Here is a 27165-nt window from a genome sequence, read left to right as displayed (position 1 = left end):
AGCTCTGCAACTTCATGGAGTATTTAGATCATATTTTTTAAGTATTTAGTATCTTTTACTGTAATAGTACATGAAAGAGTATTTAGTTAACTGAGAATTTCAGTATATTCTAGAGGTTATTTGTTACTTTTAAGGTGTAATTCAGTATATTTGAGAGTATTTAGGTCACTTTTAAGGAGTATTTAGATTTAGTGAGTATTTCAGGAAATTTTAGAGGGTTTTTTAAAAAAATACTTTTTGGAAGTAATTCAGTTAGTTTATGAGTAGATTACCTTAAGGGAGTATTTGAGTACCTTAAGGAGTATTTTGGTAACATTTAGTGAGTATTTCAGTGTATTTTAGGTTTTCGATTCCTTTCACGGAGTAATTCAGTAGATTAAATTAGGGCTGCAGCTGTCGAATATTTTAGTAATCGAGTATTCGACTGAAGATACAATCGATTGATTGAGTAATCAAATAAAACATTTTTAAAGGTAAAGGGCAATTATAAATATACATGAGAAAACAGGAAAAATAAAAATAATAGAATATAATCATAATAATATATAATAATATAATATATATAATAATAGAAAAATAAAACAAATTCACTGCTTTCATTAAAAAAAAACTTAAGTTTTTTTTTTAATATATATATAAGATCTTATTTCTTACCTAAAAATGTCATCAAGCTTGATAATGCGCATCACTTAAAAGTAGGGCTGTAGCTGTCGATTATTTTAGTAGTCGATTAATTGCCGAACTACTTAGTTTGAATAATCGGATAAGGAACATTAAAAAAATTAAAATACCTGAGCCGAGTCACAAACGGTATAAAAAATAAATAAATGAGGATCTATGTATACAACAAAAGAACAATTGGCTAACTTGCATAGCAAAAGTCAGCTAGCTTAAATGCTATAAAATGCTAATGTAATTTATTTATTTTACAATGCTCTTAACAAATGGTTCAAACACATATTCCCACAAAAAAAACGGCTAAATATACCTATAAACTAAATTACGAAAAAACATTAGTTAAAAAACTTAGCTTATGTTGGTCTTAAGAGGGAGCAGCTGTATTCATCCATATGAAATGAGGCAGACTAGAGGGCAGTGTATCCACCCAAATCAATAAAACTAAATGCAAACACTTTCAAAACAAACCATTACAACAGCACTTTAATTCAACGAATACTCGACGCAGCAAAACTTAATTCGCGTATTTTTCTCTAATTGAATACTCAAGTTAATCGATTAATCGTTGCAGCACTCGATTAAGTAGTTTTTAGGTTTATGCTTTTAGGGAGTATTTGAATTCATTAAGGAGTATTCTGGTAACAAAATTAGTAAGTATTTTAGTATATTTGATCGTTTTTCCAGTTACTTTTAGGACTAATTCAGTAGCTTTAGGAGAGAAAAACAACTTCGAAAGTACTTGAGTCGGTAACCACTGCGACATACTGTTGATATTTTGTAACATATTATGATGAAATGATTTCCACCACCACAGACATTTAGTGACAACAATTTGTTAGCCATAAAATCATTCAGAGATGTTTTTTCTGCCTTCCTCTGAACTGCACAGGAGGTCTTTCTCCTCCTCTGCAATAGTCAGCTGTCACTTCACATCTCATCCCAGGCAGCAGGACGCCCTCACGGCGCCCCGCATGCAGTGGGAGAAGAGAGACGAGAAGAGAGACGAGCAGAGAGCTCGCGCGCAAGCTGTCGCCGGCGAGTGAGTGAGTCACGTGGACAGTGTGAAAGGGCAGATGCAGGTGCTAGGATGGGAAACTGGAGTCTGTGTGAAGGTGTGGCTGAGCTAGTAGAAGGCTTAGCTTTTAAGCTAATGACAAGCGGTGGCTTTTTTTTTTTTTTTTTTTAAGACATTATCGTGTAATAATACCTTGGATAATCTGGCCAAAGATTACAGCTAAATTTGTATACTGCTCAGTTTTGACTTGCTAAAACAAAATATATATTGTGTTTAGTATAGGGCTGTGACAATATATCGAAAAGGTGATGTATCGCGATAACTTTGTAGCCCAAAAGGTTATTGATATGCTTCCACCAAGAATCGATATATCGTTTTAAAAAAATAAAATAAAATAAAGGTTGCTACTAAAATATTCCATTCGACTAGTGTCACATTGACGGCGCTAGACATCAATGTCATTTTGACTGGATTGGACGCCTAGCTCAGTCAATGGCACTGAAGTCTTTTGTGGGCATTTACAGATCATTTCCTGTTCATTTTAGTGAATTTATAGGTTACTTCCTTCTGATTTTGAGTCAATTCCTATTTATTTGGGAACGTTCTCGAGTCACTTGCTGTTCAGTAACCCAAAGTCAATAGGAAGTGACCCGTAAATTCCCCAAAATCAAGAGGAAGTGACCCGTAAATGCCCCAAAAGGAAAAGGAAGTGACCAAAAATGAACTCATTGCCTGGATTGGCTGTCACTGACGGTCATAGACGTCCAATCCATTTGAAGTGGCATCCATCCGTTGCCAGCCAGAATTATGAAAAGAGCTTGTTTTTCTGTTTATGAGTTGTATTGTAGAATATTGTAGAATGATTTCCTGGCCCACATATCGATAACAGTTGTATCGCCATATCGTGAGATCATTATCGTGAGCCTTGTATCACAAATTGCATCGTATCGTGAGGTACCCAGAGGTAAGCTTTTCTTTAAAATCCATATGTTTAGGTACATAGTATTTCGGTCACTTTTGGAAAGTATTTGAGTACAGTGGTACCTCTACTTAAGAACAACTGTACATACAGAATTTTCAGGTTAAGACACGCCCCAACGGGAAAATATTGCCTCTTGTTAAGAAAGAAATCTCAGGATAAGAAAGGCAGAAATACAGTACGACTGATACTCGCAACTCCCAGAGGTTACAGAAAGTAACATACTTATAACTGCTCTGCTATTGCCTATTGCATAGCATTCCTGGCATCCAGTTGGCTAAGAGGGACCTTTACTGTATGTGTGTATCCCAGCGTCCTCTTCATTCGCCCCTTGTGTTCCGACAGATTTACATGAGTGTATTAACTTTTATTCTTTATTCTTGTTTTTTTTTTTTTTTTTTTTGCATGATGCACAACTTAGATTTTATCTTTATTGTGTAATAATCTTGAAAACGCATCTCTTCTTACAGGAATTTCAAGTTAAGAAATTACTTCCAGAACCAATTAATTTCTTAAGTCGGGGTACCACTGTACATCATGGAGTATTTAGGTCGTATTTTGTAAGTATTTTAGTATATATTACCATAGTAGCATACCAAGAAGTATTTAGATAACATTTAGTGAATATTTCAATTAGGGCTGCAGCTATCAAATATTTTTGTAATCGACTGATAATTCTATCGATTAATCGAGTAATCGGATAAAACATATATTTTTAGGTGACGAGCAATTATAAATATAAATGAGAAAACAAGACATTTCATCTAATCTTGAACCATTTTCAGTCAATCAATGTCTTTATTTTCTATGTATATTGTTGAAAACAGCCAACAATTGCATCTCAGATGTAACTAGAATATTTAGAAAAAAGACTAATTCACTGCTTTCACTCAAAAAACCTTTAGATCTTATTAAAAAATATATATATATATATATATATACATATACCTAAAAATGCAGTTACGCTTGAGAACACACATTACTTAAAAGTTAGGATTTTTTCCCACGTGTTTCAATTGAATTTCTATTTGTGTCAAGCCATTTGTAAGTTCTAGTTAAGTTTTAGGTTAGTCTAAACTGTAAGTCCTGATAGGATTTTGAGTTTTTGCAGTGTTCAAAATAAATGTATGATACAGGCTATATTGGAGCACATTAGGGACCAGTGCTACTTGCTGTTTTATCCAGCAATTATTACTGAGCTAAAATTGATAGTTAGCATTATTGAGTTTTTATTTTACACCCTCATCACTCCACAACGCTATGTTATGTTAAAGCCTGTATGTAAGACACGTTAGCCACGCATCGACAGTGGTCATAATTAATAGAAACCTAGCCCTCCGCAGGGCTAACGTTACATGAGCTAGTGATAGTAACGTTAATCTTATTTATTAGCTCTTAGCGCTCTTTATTAGCGCTTAGAGCTCTACTGCTTTAAGATGGCGGCTGTTTACTAACGCTGCCCAGACGCGGCCGAGTCTGTCATTTCGCATCTAGTTCAACATACATGTGATCTCTGAGACTCATCAGACGCTACCTGCTACCAACGTAGCATCGTAAATGGTAAATGGTGTTATACTTATATAGCGCTTTTCCACCTTTCAAGGCGCTCAAAGCGCTTTACACTATCTCACTATTCACCTACTGGTGACGCAGCACCAGGAGCAACATGGGGTTCAGTATCTTGCTCAAGGATACTTCGTGCGGGCTAGTATTCAGCAACGTCGGCGTCGTTTGTAGCAGCTGTCGGCTGCAGTAAGTTTTTGTTAGTTTTTTTTGGGTTTTTTGCTGCTTCCTCTACGCACCTGACATCAGCGCGTTGTCCCGCATTAAAGGTAGTCCGAGCAAAACGTGATGCTTAGAGCTGTCAAAATAAACGATTACTCGAGGTGAATAAAATTACTCGGATCAGTTTTTAAACTCGAGTTACTATTCAAGTATTCGTTTCAGCTCTAATTTCAATATATTCTAGATCTTATTTGCTACTTTTAGGGAGTAATTAAGGTCACTTTTAGGTCACTTTTAAGGAGTATTTCTACTTTGTGAGTATTTCAGTACATTACAGGGTTTTTGTTACTTTTTGGATGTAATTCAATTGATTGATGAGTATTTAGGGAGTATTTGAGTATATTAAAGAGTTTTGGTAATATTTAGTGAGTATTTCAGTGTATTTTAGGTTTTCGATTACTTTTAGGAAGTGACTCAGTAGACGAAGTGGGATTTAAATTGCTTTTAGGGAGTATTTGAGTTCATTACGGATGATTCTGGAAAAAAATTAGTATTTTAGTACATTTTATGTTTTTTCAGTTACTTTTAGGTAGATTTAACAGTGAAAGATAACTTAGAAAGTACTTGAGTCAGTAACAACTGCTACACACTGGTGATATATTGTAACGTATTTAGATTAAATTAATTTGATTGAATTCATCAGCTGATGTAAGGCTTTTTCCATATTTAAGCATAAAAAACTAATGTCTGCATGCCAGCATGCACAGTGTGTTCAACTTTTCTTTCTTCTGTATGACCTTTGAGTCATCAATCATTCAGTGTGATCAGCAACTCTGCATTATTTACGCTGTAATGCACACACACATACACACACTGCAAGATAGTATATCTGTATACATTTTGTGCACGGCTCTGCAAAAGCATAACATTGATTTTATGGTAAACAATTAAATGAGGGAACTATCGTGTATCAAACAAGTTGAAATCCTAAAATTATGTGACCTGGATTATTTTACAGTGCCGTTGACGGCGATAAATGTCCATTCCAGTGGCAGTGAATGAGTTAGCATGCACCTGAGGCATTCTGGTGGCAACAATAGACAAAAAGTACACATGCGGGAATTGTGAATAGGTGTGTGTCTATACACACTCGTGTGCTTAAGACCCAGCTTAGCATGAAAATGAAAATGTCAGTCACTTTCCCCAATGTGGGGAAAGAGCAGAGCCCCATGGGGGGAAGGACAAAAAGGAGGTTGAAGTGCAAATAAAGCCAAGTGTTGAGAATGATGAGAAAATGAAAAGGTAGCAGCGCTGGTAAACAAAGAGTCCACTTCTTGGGGGAGAAGAAGTAATATCCAGTGGGAGAGACAAACAGTGACTCAAATGATTTATGGGTTGAGTAGAATCACAAAGCTGTGCAATTGAGGAGTTGGACTGGACCTGATGATGTGATACACCTACACAAACTTATTATTAAGGTAACCGGCAAGTGTCAGGACTGAAGGCTCGGCCTCATTAAAAACATAAAAATGGCTCGAGAGTAGGTGTTGGAATACAAATGCAGGTATTATGAGTTAAGCACATAGTAATAAGAGAACAGATTTCTTTTTTTATTGCATCAGATGTTTCCGCAGGGAGATAAAATGTACCAAATGTAATATTCAATCTGTTTGCCTCCGGTTTTGAATGAAGATTCCACTTTCTGTGCACTATCCACATTATATTAACTCTTTATAACGCAAGTGACGTATTATCTACATATCGGTTATTTTTATATTTTCTATTATTGTTTTTGTTTGTTTTTTGCAAATATATCAATTTATAAATTAATGATACATTAAAGGGGAAGTTTTTTTGCATCTGGCTTAATCTTTGAGTTATCGAGGGTTTAGTTAGCGGTGGTGTTGATTTCAACAAAATCTGTGTAGTTTGTTAGTTATTTATTAGTTTCAGGGCTCCGGAGTGGCTAAGCTAGCGCAAGTCAATGGTACCCGTCTTAGCATGCCAATAAAAAAACAAAATAATCGATGACCTATGTCAGTGGTTCTTAACCTGGGTTCGATCGCACCCCAGGGGTTCGGTGAAGGTAAAGAAACGTAGAGCCCTACTTTCGTACGCTGATTAAATCTACGCAAAGTGTTTTTTTTTAGACCAGGTTTTGGACTGGTTTGCTCCCAATTTATATTTCTTTTAACTGCTAGTCCTCGAACTGATGGGAGGAGGAACTGGTCTGCTCAGTGGAAGGTTGACTCTCACTTGGTATGAGGAAATACAACAGACCAATGGGCAGCATGGTCTCATATTTTGAATTGTTTAGAAAACATGCTGCCAAAATGAGAACAATTTTGAACAAGAATTTGCTAAATTATTAGCTTACTAGCTTGGATATATTGGTTTTGAATTTGAAAAAAAATGCTTTATTGTCTAATTATGAAGGGTTCGGTGAATCGACATGTGAAACTGCTGTATGAACTATGAACAGCAACAGTCGTAAACCAGCAGCTCTGCAGAGGAACAGAGCGGAGTGATATCACAAGGGATTTTTTCTCACCTCATTTTTTTTGTTGTAGCCAGCAGCAAGTAACCAGTTTATATTGTTCCTCGTTCTTCATAAGGAATTTGTCTAAATTTTGCTTTGCCCATTTCTTCTGTCTGATTCCACAGCCACCAAATGCACATTTTGCCATGTTGCCGGCCGTCATTTAACTCAGGAGACTGGTGCTACATTCGAAGAAGGTGGGAAGTCAGAGTTTCCAACGTCCGATCTGGAAAAATATCATTGGAACACCGCCACTATTTGATCACTTACGAGATGGCGGGTTTGCTGGAGGTCAAAATGTCTTTCGATGGTCAAAATAAAAAAATAAAAAAACTTGTCGCTTTGCTGTTTACATTCACTTCGAACGCTTTGAGGTCGCAACTATACCATTCGAGCGGGATAAGTCCGACTTCCCGCCTTCCTCGAATGCAGCGTGAGCACGAGTGGCCGAAGCACTCTTCTCTATTGTGGTTGCATTACACATCTAAAAAATAGTCCAACAGAATGAAATGAATTACGGCAGTTTGGTATGACACATGGGTGTTTTGGAACAATGATCTGCATTTTGAATTTATTTGACTATGTTGGATCTGTTTGTAGATCTGTATCGTTTTTTTATTGGCATGCTAAGTCAGTCCAATTGACTCGCGCTAGCTCAGCCACTCCAGAGCCCTGAAACTAACAAATGACTTATAAACTGTGCCGAATTTGTTGAAATCAACTCCACCAGCTAATTAAATCCCCGCCAACTTAAAGATTAAGCCTCGTGTCAAAATTTCTGAACTTCCGCTTTAACAACAAAATTCAATTGCTTGAAAACTGGAGTTGTCGCCAGGGCCGGCCCAGCCTATACGCAGACTATGCAGCTGCTTAGGGCCCCTGACCACTAGGGGGGGCCCCCAATTTGGCGATTGTTTGATTTATATTCTATTTTGCTTTATCTGACTTTAATGAGTTATGATACTTGATTACAAGCTTAAAAAAAATAAAAGTTCTTCCTTAACTTCTTTCTTTCCTCTTTTAGCAAAAGGTTTGATGCTACCTACTGTAAGTACTGACAATAATTTGGGGTGTGGGGTGAGAAGTTTGAAGTATGCAGTGCAACAAAATCTGATCAATATACAAAATATGGACGTATGGGTTGGATTGCATGTATGGGTTTCACAGTACATCGTGACGAAATGGTGGGCCAAAAATATGGGCCCCTTTGCATTATTTTGGTTAGGGCCCCCAAATGGCCTGGGCCGGCCCTGGTTGTCGCAATAAAATATTTTTGCATTATTTTGAGACCGAGTCACCTGATGTTGAGGATCGGCCGATAACTCAGCAATTTATTATTAATTCATTTTTTAATTAATTTTTGTTACAAATCATTAGTGCTGCAACGATTAATCGAATAACTCGAGTATTTGATTAGAAAAAAATATTTGAATTAAATTTTGCTGCTTCGAGTATTTGTTTAATTAAAGTGGCGTTGTAATGGTTTTGAAAGTGTTTGCATTTAGTTTTATTCATTTGAGTGGATACACTGCCCTCTAGTCTGCCTCAATTTACATGGCCGAATCCAGCTGCTCCCTGTTAAGACCAACATAAGCTAGGTCATGTTTTTTAAATGCATTTGTTACTTAATTTAAAGGCATAATTAGCCAATTTTTGTGGGAATATGTGTCTGAACCATTTGTTAAGCGCATTGTTTAAAGGAAAAAAAAAAAACGTTAGTATTTTATAGCATTTAAGCTAGCGGACTTTTGCCTTGTAAGTTAGTCAATTGCTCTTTTGTTGTATATGCTGTAGATCCTTTTTTTTATACCGTTTGAGGCTCAGCTCACGTATTTTAATTTTTTTTTTGTTCTTTATCTGATTACTCGATTTTTCGAACTAACTAGTTCATCGATTAATTGACTACTAAAATAATCGATAGCTGCAGCCCTACAAATCATACCTTTTTTTTTCTTTTGACAATATCCTTGTCCATCTTGATGATTATGTTGCTTTGCAGCCATTAAAGGAATCGTAAAAACACAATCTTTTCCCCCCCAATTTCGATCTTCTAAAAATGTTGCATAGTACCAAAAAAAAAAAAAAAAAACTGCAGCTATCGATTATTTAGGACAGGTAATCGATTAATCTGTCAATTTTTTCCCTTTGGCTTAATGTGGTTACGTAATACATTATAGTGCAGTATAATTATAACAGTTCATATAGATAACTTTGTGCTGAGGAAAAAAAAACATTGTTTAAAAAAAATATTCATACATCGTAAGGAGTTACTCACAATGTTACTCATGACTTGAGTACTCTTTTCACCAATTTTTTTTTTCTTGTACTTGAGTTAATTTTTTAGATGGCTACTTTTACTTCAGTAATATTATTTTGAAATAACACTACTCTTACTTGAGTAAAATTTTTGGCTACTCTACCCACCTCTGCAGTTTTTAAATTTTCCTATCACTACAGGAACATTCTGCCTGTCTGATTTCAAATCCATTATGAATCAGACTGACATGGCAACACTTTGAAAACCAATGAAAAGCATGTAACAGCGTTGTTGTGGTACTTGTGGTCCCCGCCTCCTCCTATAATAGAGACAAGACATAGCAACGCATTGTCTGCTCTCATTGAATTGTGCTTGTTTACTATTCTATGCCCTCTTTTAGTCTCGGCCCTCCCTCTCTTTGTGTCCTTTGTCCACTCACTGACCCAGTAGCGGTCGTCGAGGCCGCCGGCATCAACTAGTATCCACTCGTTCAAATCTCAGCCATATCTCGTCAAATAAATGTAACTTCCCTCCATACGCGCGGTCTAAAAAAAGCCGACGCTGACTAAGCCGGTGGCTTCGGCCGACATGTCAGATGTCAGTGTCGCTTCCTCACACGCAGGATGATGCGAAGTGAGATGACGGGAAGTTTGGCCTCGTGCTGGACCGGTCGCCCTGGTCTGCCACTTATCTTTTATGTAAGAAACAGTGTGAGTGTTCAATTCTTTTTCACACCTCCTTATGCCTGTCAAGGTCAGTCATGACATTCTTTTGCGTCCTCATCCCTCTAGTCGCTGAGGCTTAGTGGTATGTGTGCGCGAGGTTGGGTGGTCACAGGTAGAACTAATGGAATGCAAATGTGCTGAGGTGTCTTTGCACAGTGGATACATTCAAATGAGATTCAGTGTGAGCGGGAGCAAACATATTATGTTTTTACGACTTGGAACTGGGTGGAGCTGGCAGTGAATAATCATGATTCAGTGCACTTGTAATGTATTATGGTAAGTATCATGTTCTATATGATTTTCTTAACATTGATGGCATTAATTATGACAACCCACCCGAAAAACTAACATGAAGTTATTTGACTTTATGGTCCATGTTACTGGACGTCCCCCCACCAAAAAAACGCTGACTCCCATTCATATTGAACTACAACCCACAAACAAATCCCCATTGGATAAATTAACTTCCTTCGATTAACTTACCGTATTGGCACAAATATAAGACAGCCCTGATTATAAGACGACCCACTCTTTTTCAAGACTCAAGTTTGGAAAAAGACTTTTTGAACACCAAATTAATTTTTATACATAAGATAATTACAGTACATCTGCAACAAATGATTATAACAACATATTTGAGAGAAAAAGCATGTTATTTTGCCTCATTCAAATCTTAATATCTGAACACTTAAATATATAAACTAAAGTGCAATCACATTCGTAAATGAATGGCTTCTGTTTTTTGAAATGTAAATAAACCAATCTATTGTGATAAAACAACAGAATTGCTATAACTGCATTAACCATCAAAGTGAAGTCTAACTGTAACTGTAGGCTTGAAACAAATGTGAATAAGGAAAAACAGTGCAATAAAAAAATAATGCAACCCGGTTAAACTTCAGAGTTGCTGAGATCTGTCATGACAGAACATCGCTTCAATGATATCTGGCGCCATCTAGCGTCGTGAATGGGTATAACGTCTAGACAGTGAATATAACACGACCCCCACTTTTTCAGTCGTATTTCAATGCAAAAAACACTGTCTTATATTCGGGCCAATACGGTATATCCACAAAAAAATCCTTATTCACTCCCATTTCTTTGTAATCAGACCCACCAAAAAATCAACACGAGGTGACGCGGAATTGCACCAAAATCACCAAGAAGTGATCTGGAATTTCCGCGAAATGAATATGACCTGACCACGCACAGACAACACACACACAATGAATGTTCACCGACACAACCACTAAGTTTAACAAGCTCAACAATGTGTCAATCATCGTTAAGCTTGTTAAACATGCAGTATCTGTCAAGTATAGGCACTCCCAGGCTTCTCTGGCAAAATCAAAGCTTCAAAGCTGTCACTCATCGTTAACTTTAGCAAGCAAACGCCAGCTGCACTGGTGAGCAAGAAAAGCAGCAGGAGGGAGAGTGAAGGCTGTATGCGCGTGAAGCAGAGAAATAAATATAGTTCCTTAATTAAAAACCCGATCCCTTTCAGCCGATTCCGATCCTCTGAAAAATGATGCAACCGGCCCAATTTACGATCACGTTATCTGATCGGGACATCTCTACTTCTGGCGCTCTAGTTTCTTTCCCTACCGAGCAGGTAGGGAAAGGTGCCGCTGAGCCCCTCCACCGTTACAAAGCACTCACAGGCGGACACTTTCAGCTTCCACTCATTGAAGGACCAGCATCTCCCATATAGTAGTATAGTGTATAAATACGAAGTCACCGAAAATCAACCCGAAAAGAGACAGAATTGCCTTACCAAAATCAACAGGTACCTGAAATTAACCAGGAAGGGACTCACAATTGCCCCTAATATCAACAGGAATTGACTCGCAGTTGCCCCAATATCATCAGGAAGTGACTCAAAAACAACAGTGACCTGGAATTGCCCCAAGCGCAACAAGAAGTGACGCAAAATCAATAGGCAGTGACTTGGAATTTTTCCTAATATCAACAGGAAATAAGCCAGCATGAACCCAAAATCAAGAGGAGGTCACCTAAAAGTCTGGCCCGGGGGCCAAATGCATCCCGTGGTCAAATTTCATCCGGCCCCTAGCCTCTGTCATAAAATCAATAACGTCTGGCCCACACACAGACTTAATAAATTGGCCAGCAGTACTGCTACCAGCATATGAAGTATCTTACACACTAAATGCTGCTCCTCATTTACCCACGAAAAGGCAGCAGCACTCTAAGCAACATTACCCCGTGTGGCCCTTTACTCCCAATATTACCAAACAAGGCACGCTGACATGTACGACAAGATTACAGGGAAGATACGGAGCGAGAAATTGAAGCAACTTGAAGCTAGTTTAATTTCACAGCAGCAGTATTTCGCAAGAGCCCGAGAGTCGAAAGAGAACGCCACGAAGGTTAGTTGCGAGGTTGTTGAAATTATTCTTTGAAAAAAATAATAAAGCAAATGTGACACACAGAATGGCTTGCTAAAATTTGCTTAAATATATTGTTCGACATAAAGGACATCAGCCAAAGTCGACCCCCCAAATTTTTACCACACCAAATCTGGCCCCCTTTTGCAAAAAGTTTGGACACCTCTGGTCTAGATGCTTCATAGGGATCCAACAAATCAATCATGTATTTTGGTCCAAGGCCATTAAGTGTTTTGTAGACGAGCAGTAGTATTTTATAGTATATCCTTTGACTCACTGGAAGCCAGTGTAATGATTTCAAAACCGGTGTATGGTAGTCCAGTTTCCTTGTATTTGTGAGGACTCTGGCTGCAGCATTCTGTACTAGCTGAAGCTTCCTGACTGATTTTTTATCAAGACCTGTAAATATACAGTTGCAATAGTCCAATCTGCTGAAAATGAATGCATGCATAAGTTTTTCCATGTCTTGTTGAGTCAGAAGCCCCTTAATTCTGGTTATATTTTTTAGGTGGTAATAAGCAGATTTAGTGACGGACTTTAGATGGCTATCAAATCTTAGGTCTGAATCAATAATTACGCCAAGATTTCTGACTTGATTTGTAGCTGTAAGTGACATTGTGCTAAGGTGCCTGCTTATCTTTGACCTTTCCTTTTTTGGCCCAAAAATGATCTAGTGCCGCAACGATTAATCGATTAACTCGAGTATTCGATTAGAAAAAAAATATTCGAATTAAATTTTGTTGCCTTGAGTATTCGTTTAATTAAAGTGGCATTGTAATGGTTTATTTTGAAAGTGTTTGCATTTAGTTTTATTGATTAGGGTGGATACACTGCCCTCTGGTCTGCCTCTTTTCACATGGCTGAATCCAACTGCTCCCTGCTAAGACCAACATAAGCGAAGTTTTTGTTTGAGCTAATGTTTTTTAATGCATTCATAATTTAGTTTATAGGTATATTTAGCTGTTTTTGTGGGAATATGTGTCTGAACAATTTGTAGAGCATTGTAAAAAAAAACTAGCATTTTATAGCATTTAATCTAGTGGAATTTTTCTATGTAAGTTAGCCAATTGTTCTTTTGTTTTACATAGATCCTCATTTTATAAAAATAAATTTATACTGTTTGAGGCTGAGCTCGGGTATTTTAATTTTTTATGTTCATTATCCGATTACTCGATTATTCCATCATTCCATACTAGTCCATCGATTAATCGACTACTAAAATATTCGATAGCTGTAGCCCTAAAATGATCACTTCTGTCTTCTCCACCCAATACGACAGTCCAGGAAAAGAACCTCATAACAACTTTGAAGCATGGAGGTAGTAGTGTCATGGTTTGGTTTGGGGATGCTTTGCTTAAGCAGGACTTGGCCAGCTCTCTATCATAGATTTCCCAATGAATTATATCGTGTATCAGAGGGTGTTTGAGGAACACGTGAGATCATCTGTGAAAAAATTAAAGCTGAAGCGAAATTGGACCCTGCAACATGACAATGATCCAAAACATACCAGTAAATCCACAAAGGACTGGCAAAAAAAGGAAGAAATGAGTCCTGGAATGGCCAAGTCAAAGCCCAGATCTTAATCCCATTGAGAGGCTGTGGGGTGACTTGAAACGGACTGTACATGCAAGAAACCCCTCAAACATCTCACATCTGAAAGTATTCTGCTACAAAAAGCGTCTCACTGAAGTTATTTCGGCCAAAGGGGCAAGCAATCAAATTTTGCTAACAACCTCAATTACAAGAAGGCCCAAGTGTTCATTGTGCCTTTACTTTCAGTTTCCCACGATACAATTTTAAATCAGCAAACCGAGCCAGAACCAGAACCTGCCAGTGTTCAGGATTACACACAGCAAAACAACCACCTAGTGAGCTTTGGACCGGAGCCTCGATACACATAATTAATCAACCCGAAAAAGATTTCCGAGCAGACAAATATGACTTGGATGAAAAACCGAGTGATGATCTCACGCAGAGACTACAAGAGGAAATAAAAGTGTAGTGATAAATGATAGCTCCCAGACACAGTATGAGGTGGAAACTGACCAGCATTAAAAAAAAAAAACACAAAGCAAGTTTCGCCTTTCCCTTGATCATTAAAATTGCATCCCTGTGGCATCATCAGGTGGCGCTGAAACAAGAAAACAAAAACGTCCTGGCATGAATAATTCACCAACTACACATTCATATCCAACCTGGAGCTGTTGGACCTGTCAGAGATGATGAAAAGAACTATTGCATTCAAGACAAACTCACGTAGAAAGTTGCACTCAGCTTGATCCTTTTGAAGGAGTTAGTGAAATACTTTGATTTGGTTTCCATGAAAAGGAGCTTAACCGGAATACAGTTTAATACCGACTGGCCTTTTTCTGATCTCGGAAGAAAACTGTCAACAGTTATACGTGTCGCGGTTTTATAAGAGTTCAACTAAGTGGATAGTAGTGTTGAGAACCTCTGGGTACCTCACGATTTGCGATACAAGGCTGACGATAACGATGATCTCACGATGTGAAATTATTCTACGGTACAACTATTAAACAGAAAGAAAAGCTATTTTCATCCTTCTGCTGTAAATTGGAATGGGTTTATCACTAGTAGACGTCCATTTTAACTTGGAAGGTGGCAGCGAATGAACACGTCACTCACAGTCAACGCCAGGCAATGTTGGGGCATTTACGGGTCACTTCCCGTTGATTTTGAGGCATTTACAGGTCACATGTTGATTTTGGGTTACTGAAAAGGATGTGATCCAAGAAGGTCCCCAAATAAATACGAAGTGACTCAAAAGCAGCAGGAAGTAATTTGTAAATGCCCTAAAACAGGGGTCTCCAACGACCGGGCCGCGGACCGGTACCGGGCCACGCAGAAATAATAAATAATTTATTAACGACTGCATTCTGGCTGATTGACTTTGGCCTGTGCCGCTTAACACACCAATATCCCTGTCTACTCTAGATATACAACTACAGGATAGGAGGTCGTCATAGAAATGCATTGATTGGACTGTTAGCAGTACATCTTGTTTATAATATCTATGTGCGCTTGGCCTTGATAATAACGCGTGACGTAGGTCCTCGCCCATCACATTTGTTCCCGGAAATAATTAGCCCCACACTAGAATGACTGAAAAATGGACGTCTTTGGACAGATTTTTATGGGAAAAGGGAACCTGACGAGCCAGAAGATGAGCCTACAACTTCGAAGAAAACATAATCTATGCTACTTCCCAATCACTAAAGACCCACAAACCAAAGAGCTGTCGACGGACACCAGAGACAAAATTGTAGACCTGCACCAGGCTGGGAAGACTGAATCTGCAATAGGTAAAACGCTTGGTGTAAAGAAATCAACTGTGGGAGCGATTATGAGAAAACGGAAGACATACAAGGCCACTGATAATCTCTTTCGATCTGGGGCTCCATGCAAGATCTTGTCAGTGATGTCAAAATGATAACAAGAACGGTGAGCAAAAATCCCAGGACCACACATGGGGACCTAGTGAATGACGTACATAGAGCTGGGACCACAGTAACAAAGGCTACTATCAGTAACACAATGCGCCGCCAGGGACTCAAATCCTGCACTGCCAGACGTGTCCCCCTGCTGAAGAAAGTACACATCCAGGCCCGTCTGGGGTTCGCTAGAAAGCATTTGGATGATCCAGAAGACGACTGGGAGAATGTGTTATGGTCAGATGAAACCAAAATAGAACTTTTTGGTAGAAACACAGGTTCTAGTGTTTGGAAGAGAAAGAATACTGAATTGCATCCGAAGAACACCATACCCACTGTGAAGCATGGGGGTTGAAACATCATGCTTTGGGGCTGTTTTTCTGCAAAGGGACCAGGATGACTGATCTGTGTAAAGGAAAGGATGAATGGGGCCATGTATTGAGAGATTTTGAGTGAAAATCTCCTTCTATCAGCAAGGGCATTGAAAATGAGACGTGGCTGGGTCTTTCAGCATGACAATGATCCCAAACACACAGCCAGGGCAACAAAGGAGTGGCTTTGTCAGAAGCATTTCAAGGTCCTGGAGTGGCCTAGCCAGTCTCCAGATCTCAACCCCATAAAAAAAATCTGTGGAGGGAGTTGAAAGTCCGTTTTGCCCAACGACAGCCCCAAAACATCACTGCTCTCGAGGAGATCTGCATGGAGGAATTAGCCAAAATACCAGCAACAGTGTGTGAAAAGCTTGTGAAGAGTTACAGAAAACGTTTGGCCTCCGTTATTGCCAACAAAGGGTACATAACAAAGTATTGAGATGAACTTTTGGTATTGACCAAATACTTATTTTCCACGATGAGTTGCAAATAAATTCTTTAAAAATCAGACAATGTGATTTTCTGGGTTTTTTTTCCACATTCTGTCTGTCATGGTTGAGGTTTACCCATGTTGACAATTACAGGCCTCTCTAAAATTATCAAGCGGGAGAACTTGCACAATTAGTGGTTGACTAAATACTTATTTGCCCCACTGTATGTAAATAGTGCATTGAAAACCAGACATTTGCAGCTAACAGTGCTTTTCCTTCAAAAATAAGGAAATTCCTAAGCGACCCCAAACTTTTGAACGGTAGTGTAATTCCAAACTGTTGCTCTGAGTTGAGGTTTGTCTCATTTTATTATAGCAGAGTTACTTTTGAGTTGATTTGTATTTATTTTTCATCATACACTCAGCGGTTAACGCATCATCAGCCAAAAAAGAGACGCCACTAAAGTAGAGTAATCCTCTCCAACTGAAAGCAAAGTTTCTGGCTGGAGGCCCACCTCATTTCAGTTTGGGAATCACAAGCCCGTATTAAGAGATGCTCCAGATAAAAACAGATAAACATATAACCACCATGTATGTCAAACTAAGAATATGTTGATATGTAGCTGGATGTAGACACAGATTGTCACATCATAGCAATCAGAAAACAGCACCGGCTGGTTGTCAGCTTCCATTTTTCTGTTCTAAAGAACTCCACTCCAGAAACACGGTGTTCCCTCAAGCTCCACTAAAAGTACACGATGTGAAACGATGCACTGGAGAGAATCAGAAGGTTGTTTTGTAAGTGAACATTTGCAGTCATTTCTAATCTAAAAGCCTGCGTGGCGCAATACAGTATTAATCTCAAGGGAAGATGACCTTAAATCCCCCCTGTGGAATCGTACCACCTTGCAGCAGCTCAATTTCCAAATGTGAAACATTCATCAACAAATGGCACATTTATTCAGTAGAATAGCCTGGTGTGGCTTTATGACTAACCACACCAGTTAAATAATGGAGTCCAGACTCATGTTGCCACAGGGAAGAAGGCTGACACGCATCTATCAAATTGATGAGGCTACTCAGCAGTCCCCAAATGGAGCAGCAGTTCAATCGAACAGTTTACCCGATGATAGATGGCACACGAAGTAGAGAAGCTCTTAATGTCCCCGTTTACCTAAAGCGCTACTTTTTAATCAAAATATCACAAAAAAAGGCTACCAGAACTAATCAATGATCAAATTAATCTGAAACTGTTTTGCTTGTCTAATTACCCTAATTTTCACATTAATAGGCGCACCTGACTATAAGCCGCTACCCACCAAATTTGACACAAAAACGGCATTTGTTCATAGATAAGCCGCAGCTTTCCTAACTGTATTATGAGATATTTACACCAAAAGATATTAACCGTTTATCTGACACTGGCATCTGTCAGACTGTCATAAGACCAAATGAACCACCATGAAGCTTTAAACCAATTGGCTGCAAAGCTTCATTGCTTCAAGAAGCTTCAATTTGGCCATCACTGTTTTCTTGGGAGAGACACTCAAACTCTGCTGCCACCTGCTGTCAACACTGTTGTCATCCAACATGCCTCCTAGCATGCACTGCAGCACTACATATGTAAATAACAATCAAAAAATCATGTTCTGTGCTAATTATTTCTTCAGCTACTGTTCTAGTTGCTTCATTCATAGTTAGTTATGGAATTTAATAGCACTTTATTTGACAGTGGCGCCATAAGACTGTCATGAGACCATCATAATTATGACATGACACTGCCATGAGCATTAATGAATGCTTATGACAGATGTCATTTTGTGTTATCTGGCAAATTATCACCCTTTTGAACGGATGTAAAAGATCCCAGCTGGACATAAATGGAGTTAATGACATAATTTGCCAGCTGACACTTAAAGACATCATTCATTAATGCCCATGATAATGTCATGTCATAACTATGACTGTCTTACGGCATTTTTATGACGCCGCTGTCAAATAAAGTGTTACCTATTAGGCCAAATAAATCAACAAATAAGCCGCACTTGACGATAGGCCGCAGGATTCAAAATGAGGGAAAATGTAGCGGCTTATAGTCAGAAAAGTACCGTAAACGTTTGAAGAAATTGTTCATCTCAGAATTGTTCAAATACTCTTTCTCTTTGTTTTTTTAGGTTCTTCATTCATTGGCTGCCAATGACGACATTAGATGTCCATTCCATTTGGACTCCCTTTATGATTCTTACCACAACTTGGAGAGAAAGTTTTTGAGGTGAGAGTCTATTCATAAATCATTTAATGATGAAATGTACAGAAATTTAAAGCAACACTTGTATAACTTTTATAAAATATTTTCATAAATTTGTGATATGTCGACTGACAACTAGTTGAATGACACCTTTTTTTATATCTATACCTTATTACTATTCATCCTTCACACAGCTGCTGGAAACACAAATGTCATTTAATTCATCAGTAGGAGACTGAAAGATGTTGATTTTACAACACTGCAGGTTTCTCCTCATTGGAAAACACTACCACTTTTGTCCACCGGCATCGGTAAAATCAACCAAACTGAAAAGTTACCTCGTGATGCTTTCATTCAATGGCATTTTTTTTCATTATTATCATTTTATTTAAAAAAAAAAAAAAAAAAAAAAAAGCTAACAATAAATATGATCTTCTGAAAATGTTTTATTGTAATTTTTTTTATATACTTAATTTTTTTTTATAATAAATATGATCTTAAACTTATTTTAAATGTAATTAAATGTTTTAATATTTATTTTTTTATAAATTATATTTTATATTATATAATATATATTTGTATCAAATATATTTTATATAATTATTTTAGATTTTATTTTTTCATGTATTTTTATTTTTATGTATATTTTATAATTATATCTTTATGAATATTTCCTATGATTAAAAAACGTTTTGAATTAAAAAAAACAACAACAAAAAAAAAAAAGAATATAGCGTCAGTAAAATCAACCAAACTGAAACGCTACCTAGTGTTGATTTAATTCAATGGCATTTATTTTTTTATTATTTTTAAATTAAAAAAAAAAAGCTAACAAATAAATATGATCTTCTGAAAATTATTTTTTAATGTGACTAAATTTTTTAATAAATTATATTTTATATGATATAATATATATTTGTATCAAATATATTTTATATTTTATGTATTTTTATTTTTTATATATATTTTATAATGATATATTTATAAACATTTACTATGTTTAAAAAATGTTCGAAATTAAAAAAAAGAAACAGAAAAACAATATATTTTCTCATTTTTATAAAACAATTTTATTATTTGTAATTTTTTTGCAAAATAGGAGGAAATTTTTGAGAAAATACGCTAAGTGATTATTAAAATCTAATATATTAAAAAAAAAAAAAAAAAAGGGAAAAATAATAAAATATTTATTGTATTCTTATTTCAAACTTTTTTTAATTTAACCCCTTCAAACCTCAGCATGCTGCTGATGGACATGACACATTCGCGTCTCTAAACCAATGAATACACTGAATATAGTTGCTATTGCCACTTCTGAGAGATGATTGGATGAAACCCATCGAAATCAAATCATGAGGTTTGGCATGCCCTCTTTGTTACGCAACTTCAAAAAGGATATGGCAAAGTACTCATTTCTCATCCAAAACACATTAAAATTAACATTAAAAACACTTAAAGCATGAAATATCCCCAACCAAAAAAATTGCACTAAAAAAAAAAAACACACAGTAAATTTTCTTCGATTTTTGTAATGTGAACAGTAAATTACATAATTTATAAATGAACTAATGAGTCAACCTATCGCAAAAATAATTACTGATAAGTCGACCGTCGGAATAATCATTTGTGGCGGCCCTAAACACAAGAGAGTAACTTCCCTTCATGAATGAAGTTCAAATACAGGCAAAGGCAGAAAAAAAGACAAGGCCAGACAGTGCACACAGAGTCCCTCCCCTGTCAAACTTCTGTGGCGTGATCCCAATCAAAAAGAGGAAGTAAACACAATGAAAAAATCTGAGATGGCTGTTTGATCCAGGCAGACATGTTTAACACCCCGACAACCGCACGGGAGAAAGTGCAAGGAGGCGAGTGCGATGAAACGCTTCCTCCTCAACGGCTCCTAATGGCTGTAAAAGCATTGCGGTGTGGAAATAGGGCATCGATAGCGTGACTCGCATCAATCTGAGGAGACTCCAACGAACGGGCGACCTAGAGACACACTCATGCCGGGGATAAGAACCAGTTGCTTGAATGAGCATGTGATAGGATTCTGTTCTGTAGGTCAGTGCCTTCGGGAAGTCACTTGTCACTGGGTTACTTTTTTTTGGTGTTTGCTGGATAGTTTTTGCAGTTTCACTTCCTCTTTTCTTTTACATGTGATTTCTACATTTTATAAGTCTGTTTATTTGAGGGCTGTTTTGAAAACGTACTGTTTTTACATTGATCAGACCAGTGTTGTTTTTGGCAGCCCTTTTTTGTCAAAGCCTTTTGGACGAAAATAATTATTAGTCTGTTTTAGTCATATTTTAGTCAATTAAAAAAAAAAATTCGTCTTCGTCAAGTTTTAGTCAACAAAATACCATACAAGTCTTGTTTAAGTCGACACTTACTCAAAATGTTTTTTGTAAAATTTATAGGTTTTCCAACTATGTCGAATGAACATAGATGAGCACAACATTGCGATGATAATACACCCTCAGCAGGAAAAGCAGTATGTTATTTTCAATTAAACCTACCTACAAACTACGAACTGGATGTAAAAAGCTGTCTGAAAGTTTAACATCCTCTAGACTTAGTGACCAAAAAAGCCAAGTGGCTCTGTTTTAGACTGGCCAGTGTTTTAAGAGGAAGCTTGCCATTCTGAAGCTAATGCTAATTCTAGTGCGAATGCTACGCTAACGCTAAGAGTTACACTTACTGTCTGATGATGAATCAGCACAGACCTTGAAAGACTAAAGCAATAATATCTCTTGCCAATATAGAAAACAGATCTTACCATGTTTCCAAACAAGCAAGATGAAGCGCAACCTAGCTTGAGACACATCCTAAACATGAGTGACACGACCCAAACACTGCCATAATGCAAGCTGACGTACTCCACGTAAATTATGAAATTTTCACGCATTGTGAACATATGACAGAAACTGTCTCATTTTCGTCTAGTTGTCGTCTCATCAGACGAAAACTGGCATTAGTCTCATTATGTTCTAGTCTGCCAAGCCACGTTTTTAGCTCGTCATAGTCACGTCGTTGTCATGAAAAAATTGTTCATCGACGAAAACAACACTGGACCAGACAGTTGACCGACCATATGCTTGTTTTTGTCCACTATGGCGATAACCAAAATATTTCATTGACGAATTTTCCATAACGATGAAGAATGCCAGTTTTCATCTGAAGACAAACCGATGAAAATGCAACATGGTTAGCATGGCAATCATCCTCTTACACGCTCGGACAACTTTTTTTTTTTTTTTTTTACGCACAATTCGTGGCTTCTAGGTGGGTTTAATTGAAGATTATATACTGCTTTTTCTGCTGAGTTTGTATTACACTAAACATGAATTTGAATTTGAATTTATTGAATTTGAATTTGTCATTGTCATCATCATCATCAACATTAAAATCAACGTCACAAGAAAGAAAGGAGAGAAAGAGAAAGAGGGAAATCATCGCGTACGTTTGTTTATCCAAAGAAGATGAGAACAGACATGACAAAGGAGACGGAAAAAGACTGAACTTCAGGAGTGAGTTTGCTGCACTGAAAGTAAAGGGGCCGAATAATATTGCACGCCCCACTTTTCAGTTTTTTATTTGTTAAAAAAGTTTAAATTATCCAATAAATGTTGTTCCACTTCATGATTGTGTCCCACTTGTTGTTGATTCTTGACAAAAAATTAAAATTTTATATCTTTATGTTTGAAGCCTGAAATGTGGCGAAAGGTTGCAAGGTTCAAGGGGGCCGAATACTTTTGCAAGGCACTGTAAGCCGCTACTTTTTTCCTACATTTTGAATCCTGCGGCTTATAGTCCAGTGCTGCTTATTTTTTTTATTTATTTGGGTTAATAGACAACGCGTGCCTCCTAGCGTGCATTGCAGCGCTACAGATGTAAATAAAAATCAAAATTCATGTTTTGTGCTAATTATATCTTCAGTTACTGTTCCAGTTGTTTCATTAATTGCTTGTTATGGTATTTGATAACACTTCATTTTACAGTGGCGTCAAGACGGTCATATTTATGACATGACACTAGGCCTGAACGATGTTGGAAAAAACTATCATTGCGATTTTTGGGGAGTTTGCGATATTATATTGCGATATCAAAACGAGAACATTTTCACCAAATAACTTGAATAGCTTTGTTTGTTGACAAAGAAAAACAGTTCGATCGCGCTGCCTAGCAGGAAGGAGAGTAAGACGCTGTGGTGCTGTATGAGCATGAAGCAGAAAAACATGAATGTAAGTCGTTTTTAAATAAAAACCCGATCCTTTTCACCCGATTCCGATGCTCTGAAAAATGGCACCATCGGCCCTAATTCATATAACTCAATTTAATCCAGGATCTGCGCACTTGCTGCGTTTATGAAGTAAAAGTTTAAATGTTAAAAAAAGAAAAAAACAATTGCACTTCCTGTGATTGTGACTATTGCGCATGCGCACATTGAAATGGCGATGTTTAGACGATACATTGTGCAGGCTTACATAACACGATAATGGGCATTACTGAATGCTTTTGAGAGATGTCATTAAGTGTCATCCGGCAAATTATGTTACTAACAACATTTATTTCCAGTTTGGGTTGTTTACATCCATTCAAAAATGAGATAATTTGCCGGATAACAATAAATGCCATCATTTATAAGCGTTTATTAATGCTCATGACAGTGTCATGTCATATTTATGATTGTCTAATGACAGTCCTATGGCGCCACTGTTAAATAAAGTGTTACCAAATACCATAACTAGCAATTAATGAAACAACTGGAACAGTAACTGAAGAAATAATTAGCACAGAACTTGAATGTTGATCGTTATTTACATCTGTAGCGCTGCAATGCATGCTAGGAGGCATGTTGGAAGACAACAGTGTTGACAGCAGGTGGCAGAAGAGGATGACTCTCTTTCTCAAGTGAGCAGTGATGGCCAAATAAAGCTTCTTGAAGCAATAAAGCTTTGCAGCCAATTGGTTCAACGCTTCATGGTGGTTCATTTGGTCTTATGAGAGTCGTATGATGCCGCTGTCAAATAAAGCGTTACCGGTTAATATCCTTAGGTGTAAATATCCTATAATACAGTGAGGACAGCTGTGGCTTATAGTCCAGTGCGGCTTATCTATGAACAAATTCCATTTTCGTGTCACATTTGGCGGGTGGCGGCTTAGTCAGGTGTACCTTATAGTGCGAAAGTGAATGAAGATGAAAACGAACACATTTTGAAATGACTAAGAATTAAGTATTTTTGTCCATAAGGCTAAGACAAAAATTCAAAGGGCTGCCAAAACCAACACTGCGTTGACCATACTACAATTTAAAACACTCAAACTATGGAAACCTTCATTCTGTTCCAACAGCTTTAATTTTATTTCTGAATGTATTCATTGGCTGCCATTAATGGCAGTTTGTATCCAATGCATTTTGGCTGGGAGCGAATGATCGCCCGATAAATTAATCTTGTTTAGTTTTTGTGTTGATTCAACTCATGTAAATCTATGACAAGCTTTGTTCAGAAGTTGAAAAGACATTAAATCATGTTAATCTATTGCTAGATTAATCATGATTAATTAGGATTACTGTAATTTCTGGACTATAAGGCGCACCTGACTATAAGCCGCCAGCCACCAAATTTGACATGAAAACGGCATTTGTTCATCGATAAGCCGCACTGGACTATAAGCCACAGCTGTCGTCATTGTATTTTGGGATATTTACACCAAAAGATATTAACTGGTAACACTTCATTTGACAATGGCACCATAAGACTGTCATGAGACCAAATGAACCACCACTAAGCTTTGAACCAATTGGCTGCAAAGCCTTATTGTCACTAAAAGCTTCATTTGTCCATCACTGCTTCCTTGGGGGAGACAGTCAACCTCTGCTGCCACCTGCTCTCAACACTGTTGTCATCCTCCTAGCATGCATGGCGGCGCTACAGATGTAAATAAGTCATGTTCTGTGCTAATTATTTCTTCAGTTACTGTTCCAGTTGTTTCATTAATTGCTAGTTATGGTATTTGGTAAAATTTTCTTGGATAGTGGTGCCATAATACTGTCATGACACTGTCATAAGCAATAATGATGGCTTATAATAGATGTCGGTTAGTGTCATCCAGCAAATTATCTCACTTTTGAATGGACGTAAAAGATCTGAGCTGGACATAAATGGATTTAGTGACATAATATGCCACATCACACGTATTGACATCTGTCATAAGCATTCAGTAATGCCCATGATAGTGTCATGTCATAATTATGATGTTCTTATGACAGTCTTATGATGCCGCTGTCAAATAAAGTGCTACCTATTAACCCAAATAAATCAACAAATAAGCCACACTGGACTATAAGCCACAGGATTCAAAATGAGGGGAAAAAAGTAGCGGCTTATAGTCCGAAAATTAGGGTAGTTGCGTACAATCATAGCCAGCCAGGCAGTGAATGACTTAACCATTCGTATGTAATTTGGGCTTATTTGACTGAAGTATGTCTAATACAAGATTTGTTCTAACATCAAAAACACAGTTAATCACATTACTAGATTAATCGTGATTCATTAAGAATAATTGGATTTCTATACCTGTCAATGGCAGTCAACGGGTTTAAAAAAAAAAAGACTGATGCGATAGATGTTTACAGCCTGCTGCCAAAAAAGCTACTCGTCTTAGCTGCTGCCCGCCTGATTTTTTAAATCAATTAAGGCTGCAAAGCTCGGATGTTAAAGTGATTTATCCGCTTTAGGGAGCGCCGCTAAGAAATATTACAGGAACTTGTCAAGATTAAAAGATGGTGGGCCTTTGCTTTTCTCCCTCTGCTCATTCTGGACTGGAAAATGTGTCTTTGTCTGCTTAAGTATCTGGACGAACAAAAGGCACAACCGTGTTGCTGTGCGAGAAGAGAGGGGGTTGCATAATGGAGATGGAGGGGTCTGATTGTGAGGCACTGCTTGTCTTTAATATTCTGTATGATGAATGAGAGTCAGTGCCTTTCATATGGAACAAAAAGGCATAATAGCCAGCAATGGGGGTGAGCTGAATGTGAATTTTTGAACTGACTGTATTCCGCTGTGTGTGGCGAGTCCTGAGGGGGAGGAGCCAAATGACACCTGATTGTAGAGATAGTACAAGGTAATTAGCGAAACAAGCTTTTCTGTGTAAAAGGAGCAGGGCTAATTGTCCTTGTTCATTACTGCATGTTAATAGGATTGATCCTCGACCTGTGACAGTTTTCTGATACCTCCCACTGACATTCTTTGACTTTTCTTGTATATAGTGTGGAATTTAAAACCGGAAGTTTCATTTGGTTAACCCTTCAAAAGAAAAATATTTGTAGTTATATATTATTTATACATAGTTTATATATATGGCGGAAAACACAGACAAGGCTGAAAAGCACTTTCTGCTCTTGTATCCCTCTTTAAAATAAACTGCTGTATTTTAAGCAAAAAGAACTGTTGTGTTTGATAGAGCAATATGTCTATACGCTGCCAAAGCAGATTCATGGCGCATTAAGCCCCCAAACTATTTTTAATTTGTCCGTTTTATCCTGGAGACCCCCGTTTACAGGTGTCGCACAACCGCTTTTGTTTCATCCCAGCCATAAAAAGAAGGTAAGTAATTAATATTTATTATTCGAAATGTCTGTCATTTTTAGCTTAGCATCATTAATTGATGTCTAATATTTAGTTTAAAAAAAAAAAAAAAAAAAACCTTTAAAAATTATTCACACGGATATTCAAAACTATTTAAAAAATTAGGTCACAATGAAAAAAATTCATTCATTTTCCATGCCGCTTATCCTCACGAGGGTCACGGAGGTGCTGGAGCCTATCCCAGCTAACTACAGGCAGTAGGCAGGGTACACCCTGAATTGGTTGCCAGCCAATCACAGGGCACAGTTTTACATTAATAAGAAATCAAGCCAGTGAGTGCGTTTTGTCCCTGGACTGACGTAGTAGCTCCCTGTTTTTCTTTGGGGGGTTTTTCACAACCTATTGACATGACACGGGAAACGGGGCCGATTCGTAGGCGGCCTACCCTCAGAAACCTTAAACTCAAATATCTACAAAACCAAAGCTGCTACCGACGCAAAACCAAAACAGGGGGCCTGCATTGTTGGCGTGGCCGTCAAAGCTGACCGAGTGGAAACTGGAATCACAGACAAAGAGCTTTTTTCGTTGAAAATTCTGGTGAATAAATGCTTAAATCCCTGAATTCTTTATATAGACGTAAAACAGTCTCGATTCTTGGTTAAAAGCAAAAAAACGTGCAGTTAGCATTTATTTTACGTAAATATGTTGAAGTACGATGCTAGTCTGTCAGTCAATGTGGCAGCCACCAAATG

At 37.5% G+C, this 27165-nt stretch overlaps 1 protein-coding gene and 1 long non-coding RNA gene across 4 annotated transcripts in view; one reads left to right on the top strand and one right to left on the bottom strand.

Annotated features, from left to right (window-relative positions):
• LOC130910856 (uncharacterized) overlaps positions 1–19177 on the top strand; it is a 29097-nt gene extending 9920 nt beyond the window's left edge. Inside the window, exon 4 of the long non-coding RNA XR_009061922.1 lies at positions 18751–19177. This is a non-coding gene — a long non-coding RNA (uncharacterized LOC130910856). The remainder of the gene's footprint in view (positions 1–18750) is intronic.
• ppp1r9a (protein phosphatase 1, regulatory subunit 9A) overlaps positions 1–27165 on the bottom strand; it is a 97864-nt gene that overhangs the window by 42539 nt on the left and 28160 nt on the right. The window lies entirely within an intron of this gene.

Source organism: Corythoichthys intestinalis, chromosome 22 (assembly GCF_030265065.1).
Source record: "Corythoichthys intestinalis isolate RoL2023-P3 chromosome 22, ASM3026506v1, whole genome shotgun sequence".
NCBI classification, from domain to species: Eukaryota; Metazoa; Chordata; class Actinopteri; order Syngnathiformes; family Syngnathidae; genus Corythoichthys; species Corythoichthys intestinalis.
This window is presented reverse-complemented; position numbering and strand designations above follow the sequence as displayed.